The sequence below is a fragment of the Salvia miltiorrhiza genome, chromosome 3, assembly GCF_028751815.1.
Source record: "Salvia miltiorrhiza cultivar Shanhuang (shh) chromosome 3, IMPLAD_Smil_shh, whole genome shotgun sequence".
Classification (NCBI taxonomy): Eukaryota; Viridiplantae; Streptophyta; class Magnoliopsida; order Lamiales; family Lamiaceae; genus Salvia; species Salvia miltiorrhiza.
Window position 1 is genome coordinate 27497262 of NC_080389.1, and position 7355 is coordinate 27504616.

Sequence of the window (7355 nt, forward strand, 5' to 3'; positions counted from 1 at the left end):
AACAAGAACGCAATGAATATCCATGTAATGAGAGTAGTCTTTGTTAAACCAAGTCGCGAACTCTCTCCAGATAGGCTGAATCGAAGTACACTCCCAGAACAAGTGGTTTATACTTTCCTCCGCCATGCCGCAAACCGCGCATCTGTTCGGCCCCATCATACCCCTCATCATCAAACCATCAAACGTGGGCAGACGCTTATGAATGATACGCCAGCAGAGCAGAGAACGCCTCTCCGGGATGAACTTCTCCCAAATCCAGCGTCCCCATCTAACCTCAGGATAATGAGGTCCTTGCCGATCATAGGCTAAAGCCGCCGTGACATTTCCATTGACAGACGACTTCCATAATCTAGAATCTCTTTCGTCACCAATAGGAAGTAAGAGAATGTCAACCACGAGTTCCGGGAAATTAATAACAAACGCTTCCGTGAAATGCCAAATACCATCATAATAGTAATCTTCTACAGCCTGATTCAAAAAATCATGCATAAAAGGAGGGATATGAAGCTTATCCAGCAACTTGTATCCCAACCAATCATCCTTCCAGAAGTAGGTATTCGTACCTGTCCCAACGTACGCATAAGAGTTGTCCACCAGATCATCAACATGTTGCCTTATGCTCGTCCAGAAAGGTGAGGAAGCCAAATATGGTTTAGCATAGCCAAATTTGGTGAGGTAACGCGTTTTAAGAATGGAAGGCCCATAATCCTGACCTTGGATTATCCTCCAGGCCATCTTCATCAAGAAACTACTATTCATAGCGGAGAAGGAACAAACTCCAAGACCCCCTTCAACACGAGGAGCACAAACTCGCGACCAGGTCACCGAGCAAGAAGGTTTAGTATCCACACTACTAGACCAAATAAAATTGCGACAACATTTATCCAGATTATAAATCAAAGACTTTGGCCAACGATAAATCATCATGGAATGAGTCACCGAACTTTGAATCACCGACCGAACCAAGCATATGCGCCCAGCCATAGAGAGATGCATACCTTTCCAACGGGAAAATTTATTCACGATTTTATCATGAATAGCAGCAAGGTAAGAGGCACGAATACGGCCAGTAAACAACGGCACTCCAAGATAAATAACCGGAAGCGTGCCCAAGGTGAACCCAAGCTCCCGCTTGATGCCCACACGCATAGTGCTGGTGACGCCGTTAGAAAAGAAGATATTAGACTTAGAGGAATTGCACTTCTGCCCCGAAATCTCACCATAAAGGTCCAAAATCTCCTTAATCTTGTGAGCATTTCTGATCGAAGCTTTGCAGAAGATCAAAATGTCATCTGCATAAAACAGATGAGTCGGGAAGTGAGCACCGCGACTGAAATCCATAGGAGCAAGATGTCGTGAGTTAACACAATTAATAAAAAGATGGCTGAGCACGTCCTCCGCAATGCCAAAAAGAATTGGCGAGAGGGGATCCCCCTGCCTTACACCTCTCGAGCAGGCGAAATATCCACTCAATTGCCCATTATAAAGAATGGAGATACGAGCGGACTGAAAAATGATAGAAATCCAGGTGATAAACTTCTCATGATAACCGTTGACCCGAAGCACCTGAATAATAAAGCTCCAGCTCATAGTGTCAAACGCCTTACTGATGTCAATCTTGCAAGCCATGTTGGATTTACGACCCGTGCGATTCATGCAGTTAAAGCCCTCAGATCCCAGCGCAATACAATCAAAGATAGAACGGCCGCTAATGAAACCGAATTGATTACCCGAGACAGTTGTCGCCGCCACCAGACTTAAACGAGTGGCGAGAATCTTCGAGATGATCTTAAAACAGAAATTAGACAGAATAATCGGGCGCAAATCCGCGACCGTATCCACAGTGTCTTTTTTGGGTATCAGAATCAACGTGCTGGAGTTGCACCCAGTCGGCAGATACGAATTTATGAAGAAGGCCTTCACCGCAGAAATAACATCATTCTTAATAATGCTCCAGCTACTCTGAAAAAATCTCCCATAAAAACCGTCCGGACCCGGTGCACTGTTCGAATCCATCCCAAAAACCGCAGTTGTAATCTCATCATCATTAGGGGTACAGACAAGACCGTTGTTCTGCTCCGTAGTGATAAAATCCTCTATAATTGCTTCCAATAAAACACGGTCAACAGTAGGATTCCCTTCTTGTTTGAAAAGAGTGGAAAAGTAATCAATGATATGTTGTTGTATCATATCCGAGTCATAAGACATCACACCATTAATCCTCAAATGTGTTATACTATGATTCTGCTTCCAGAAACGAATCATACGATGGAAAAAAGTAGAATTTCTATCACCATCCATTAACCAATTGACTCGACTTTTCTGCTGAAGGAGAATGTTTTTTCTTGTCAGAGTGACATTAAGACCAGCTTGTGCCGCAATTTCCTCGTCAAAATTGGCATCCGTGTAACCCATCTCAGAGATCCTGTGCTGCACGTCCATCAGGGCCCTCTGCTCCTCTTGAATTTGCCTGTCAACGTTCCCAAAAGTAGTTCGATTCCAGAGACGAATATCCCCGCGAAGCCTACGGAGCTTGACCATAACTCTATAGATAGGGCAACGAGTTTCCACAGTAGCAGACCAAGACGCACTAACCATATCAAGAAAACTCGGATGAGACACCCACATGTTAAGAAATTTAAACGGACGGCGACTAACATTATCAGTCGAGCTGCATTTAAAAACCAAAGGAGAATGGTCGGACGTCAAGCGAGGCAAAGCATGCGTAACAATGTCAGTCCAAATCTCTGCAAAGCTGGCCGAAAAGAGAGCACGATCTAGCCTAGACTCAACATGATGAGGAAGAAGGCGCCGACCAGACCAGGTGAACTGTAAGCCAGACGTGGGGGACTCAATGAAATTAGTAGCGTCGATAAAATCACAAAAATCCCTACAGGCACTCCTCGAAGGCATAACCGTGCTAATTCTCTCGTGAGCTCCCTTAACGGCATTAAAATCCCCAATGAACACAGTATTCCCATGAGAGAACGAAATCAGCTCCACCCACAAATTCCGGCGAATCATCTGATCATTAGCACCATGAACCACCGCTACCCGAAAATGAGAATTCTACCAAATGCAATCGGCAATAATAGATTGCTCCGAAGAGTGGATAATATTAGTAACCACAGAAGGATGAGCTAAAAACCAAATGTTAGAACGACGAGTAGCCCTAGCGTTTTGATGCCGAGGAACCATGCTAATAGAGCGCCAATAACTTTGCCTGACCTTATGAAATCTGACCTTGGGCTCGATCAAACCCACAATGATCGGAGAAAATGAGTTACAATGGTCCTTGAGAAGCCTTTTGGACTCGTCCGTCAGGCCACGGACATTCCAAACAAGCATATTCATGGAATTAGAGAGTATTCCTGGACTGGGTCTTCCCCAGCTCCACTTCATCTGCCCAGCTTTTGGTAGCAATATTGTCCATTGTACAGAAGTTGTCCGTGTTACTATAATCAATGATATAGTCTCTTGGTTTATGTCCCGACTCCACCGACTTTCTAAGCCTGCTTTTGATGTTTTCTTGTTGCTGCAATAAGGCTTTATTGTGGTTGCGTGCTGCCTGATCTTGCTTGGTAGGCCTTCCCCTACCCCGTTTCGGCAAATCTTGTTCTTGAGTCGGGAGTTTTGGATGGACCACCTGTTCCTGAATTATAGATTGCTTTAGTCTCTGCACCTTCTGTTCATTTTCCAGAGCTATTAGCTTTTTGTCATTATCTTGATGTGGTGAAATCAGACTACCCTCCATCTGAGACAAAGAAGGGTTCTCTTGTTCCTCCGTCCTGTGATCGTCAGGCTGCATCGATTTTCTAGCTTTACTCAAATTTTTTGTGTGTTCCTCCTTTGCCTTGTTGCTCAACGTCTCATTAGACTTACCAACCTCACCCGGTCCCTGCAAAACTTGCTCCGGCGCGCTTCTATTCTGAGGCGTCAGACAGTTATCGACAATCTTCCCAAAATTATTGGGTGATGAATCAATCGCATGTTCCATGGCTGCGGTTTCCTGAATCTCCAGATCTTCTAAAACCTCAAAGCGATTAACAGTTTGAGGACTCCCTTTTTTACTAAGAAGTTCCAGCAAATCAGGGCCTGAAAGTTCTTTATGCTGGGTATCCCCATCCTTCGAATTTTGTTCTTCAAGATCTACATGCGGCGTCACAATTTTAGGCTGCCATTCCGGTTCTTTAATAACTGGGCCCTCCTCAATCGGTTGCTTCTCATTTATTCCCTTTCGACATTTATCCGCCGATTGTCCTGTGATTTTGCATCGAGTGCAAAAAAGAGGAAAATATTCATAGCTAAATTCCACTTTAAAAGAATAGTCACCCCCATCTATAACCAAATTTTTCGGAAGGGCCTTGGCCAAATCAATTTCCACAAGGATACGCGCAAAGTGTGCAACTTCATCATTCAACGAGTTTCCATCAATTTTCAACGGTTGCCCAAGCCATCGACCGATACCTGCAAGAACTTTTGGGTGCCAAAATTCGACCGGGAGATAATAAATTCTCACCCAGACCTGAGCTAGAGAGGATGATTCCTTATAAGGATTAAAGAAACGCACCCAGTCACGCAGGCGAATAGAGCCAGCCGCCAAATCCCAAATTACGTGAGCCTTCGCTGTGGCTTTATCCTCTGGAGTAGTAAATTTTAACGTATAGTATCCTTTGCCCATAGGCATTAAAAACCAAGGAGATTTAATCGTCCAAAGAGATTGAAGCTCGAATTTAAGATCGCGCGTGGTACGTGGCTTCTCTCCTTTGTTCAGAAGTAATCTTCCAATAAGTGCATGCTGAAATTTGTTTGCTTGGAAGAGTTGCAAATCACGTGGAACTTTGAGAGTTCCGCTATCGCCATGACTGATCGGACGAAGCGCCTGGAATTTATGCGCAGGAAGATCAGGTTTTTTGATACGTTGCGGAGCAGTGACCCTTGCATAGGAGTCTTTAGGAGCAGTAGAAGACTTATCGATAACAGCAGTAGTTTTCGATGTCAGAGTCGGAGGGTTGAGAGCGTTTTCCTTACGAATCGATGCACTAGCAATAGCAACTGACTGAGGTTGAAAATTATTCGACACCGGTGGGAGGTTAAGACCCCCTCTATCAGCCGGAGAGACGCTTGCCGAAGAAGTCATCGCCGGAGACCTGAAGACGGCGGTGAATCAGTATCTAGGGTTAGGGTTTTGCGAGGAGAATTTTCGTAGAGAGGTCATGCTTTTTCTTCTTCGACATACATACATACATACATATATATATATATATATATATATATATATAGGGTCAAGTTAAACAAAGAAATACCCTATGTATAGAGAATAGAGAATAAATCTTAGCCCTTAAAACCGCTTAATCGTGCGGTTTAAAATAAATCCGCTGCCCAATTTTAATTACCACAAATATTGTTCGAAATTACATTTTAAATAGAATAAGGGCATTTTGGTATCTGTGCAAATCATTAAAAACTGCAACCACCGGATTTTACTCTCATTTACCGCATTTCATCCCCCCCAACATTTACTGCCAACCTAATCGATTCAAAATTCGATTTGAGGTTCCGAGGAGATTTCGACGCAACAAATCCAATTGAAGGTGGGTAATCGTCCGATTTGAGGTTCCAAGGAGATTTCGACGCAACAAATTCGATTGAAGGTGGGTAATCGTTTGAAGTTTCGATTTTTCACCAAACAAATCAATTCAAAATCTTATGGTTCAATAACTTTTGTTTTGTTATTTCGATTTCAATGTCAGAATCGTCGGCGACTTGTTCGTAAAGGGTTAGGTTTTGAAGATCTGCTGAAATCGAACGGACCAACTTCGATTGCAGGTAGCTATTCGTTTCAAGTTCTGATTTTTCACAAAACAAATCAGTGTTTTTTTCGATTTTTGTTTGCCTTTCCATGGAATTAATTTAGGTATTATTGCTTCGAATATGATGTTTTGAACAACTGATTGTTGTTGACGATGAAGAAATTTTTTGTAAAATTGCAATTCGAGATTATGAGATTTCAGATATTGGGCTTTCAATTTTTTGAATATAAGTTCAGTTTTTCAATTTCTTGAAGATATGGGTTTATGAAATATAAGTGTATTATAAAATTTGTGGTTTTGATTTTGGGCTTTGGATGTCGATTTAAAGCATGATTGGATTTTGTTTAAAGTATTTGGGGTGTTGGTTGATATGTACAAATGCAGAAGAAAAAAAACGGTCATCGTTTCAATCGTCGGCATTTGCGACGAACGCGGCAGTCGCTCGCTGACTTTACGTGACGGGCTTGTCGAAGCACACGACTGCTGCCGCTGCTGGTTCGAGCGCGCATCCTGGCGCCGCAGCACCCCGTGCTTGCTGCCCATCTCGCCGATCAAGGTGAGGATTTCAGTTGGCATTTTTTTTTGGCACTTTCATGGAATTATAATTCTGGGCAAATCAACCACATGAACAAGTTTAAATTGAATTTACTTTGACAACTTAGTTAAATGCGAACTACACAATATATGTTTGTTGAAAGTTCAAAACCGAAATCATAAGACCTCATTTCCAACTTCAATATACTCTGGTTTTGATTGCATATTCGTTTTGGGTTTGTAGAACAATCAATAATAATCTATTAATGATCTCCAAATTTTCCACTGTAATAATCAAATGTTGTTTCGTTGAATTCTTGTAAGTTTGTTGGAAAAAGAAGGTTTCACCAATATATCAGTTCATAAAGCTTTGAGTTGTTGCTTTGCCACCCGTTCGAAATATTTGTCGGATTGTTCAATTCATTCTCCATGTTTGTTCAAAATGTTTATTGCGAAATTATTATTTGATAAACATCTTATTTGTTTTTTTGTCATGTGTTCTAAATATTTCTTTGGTTGTTCAATTTGTTCTCCATATTTGTTCAAAATATATTTTGCGAAATTATTATTTGATAGACTTCCTATTGCGAGATATCATTGTCGTCATCCGATCCGAGCCCCAAGACGTTGGAAACATACTGAAGGCAGATGAACGGCTGATGCTGGTGGTGGAGCACGCAAGCGGTGCAGATCGCGGATAATACGCCCAGGTGAGGGATGCAGTGGACGAGGATCGGGGCCAACAAACAAAATGCATAATTCCCGATCCGCCATGAAAGTGGGTTTTCTGGCATAGTTCAAGATTTTCGAGAATGAGGAATGATTGTGAGAGTAGGAGGATGAAGAAAGATGCCTTTTTCTTTTCCATTTTTCTATTTTATTTTATAAATTTATTTTATTAATTTGTGAACAAATTTTCTATAGTTGATAGAGACGAATGAAGAGATTTTTCATAAGTATGATTTTTATTTGGCTGTTTATTTCAAAATTTGTTTTTTTTTTCATTGA

At 41.9% G+C, this 7355-nt stretch overlaps 1 long non-coding RNA gene across 2 annotated transcripts; it reads left to right on the forward strand.

Annotated features, from left to right (window-relative positions):
• The first annotated feature begins 5340 nt into the window (after window positions 1-5340).
• On the forward strand, window positions 5341-7321 carry LOC131013986 (uncharacterized). 2 transcript variants are annotated; one of them, XR_009097931.1, is made up of 4 exons: window positions 5341-5654; window positions 5754-5829; window positions 6198-6369; window positions 6939-7321. It is a non-coding gene; the product is annotated as an uncharacterized LOC131013986 (long non-coding RNA). The 2 variants fall into 2 exon arrangements; XR_009097930.1 differs by having other exon boundaries at window positions 5343-5658.
• Window positions 7322-7355: the final 34 nt, after the last annotated feature.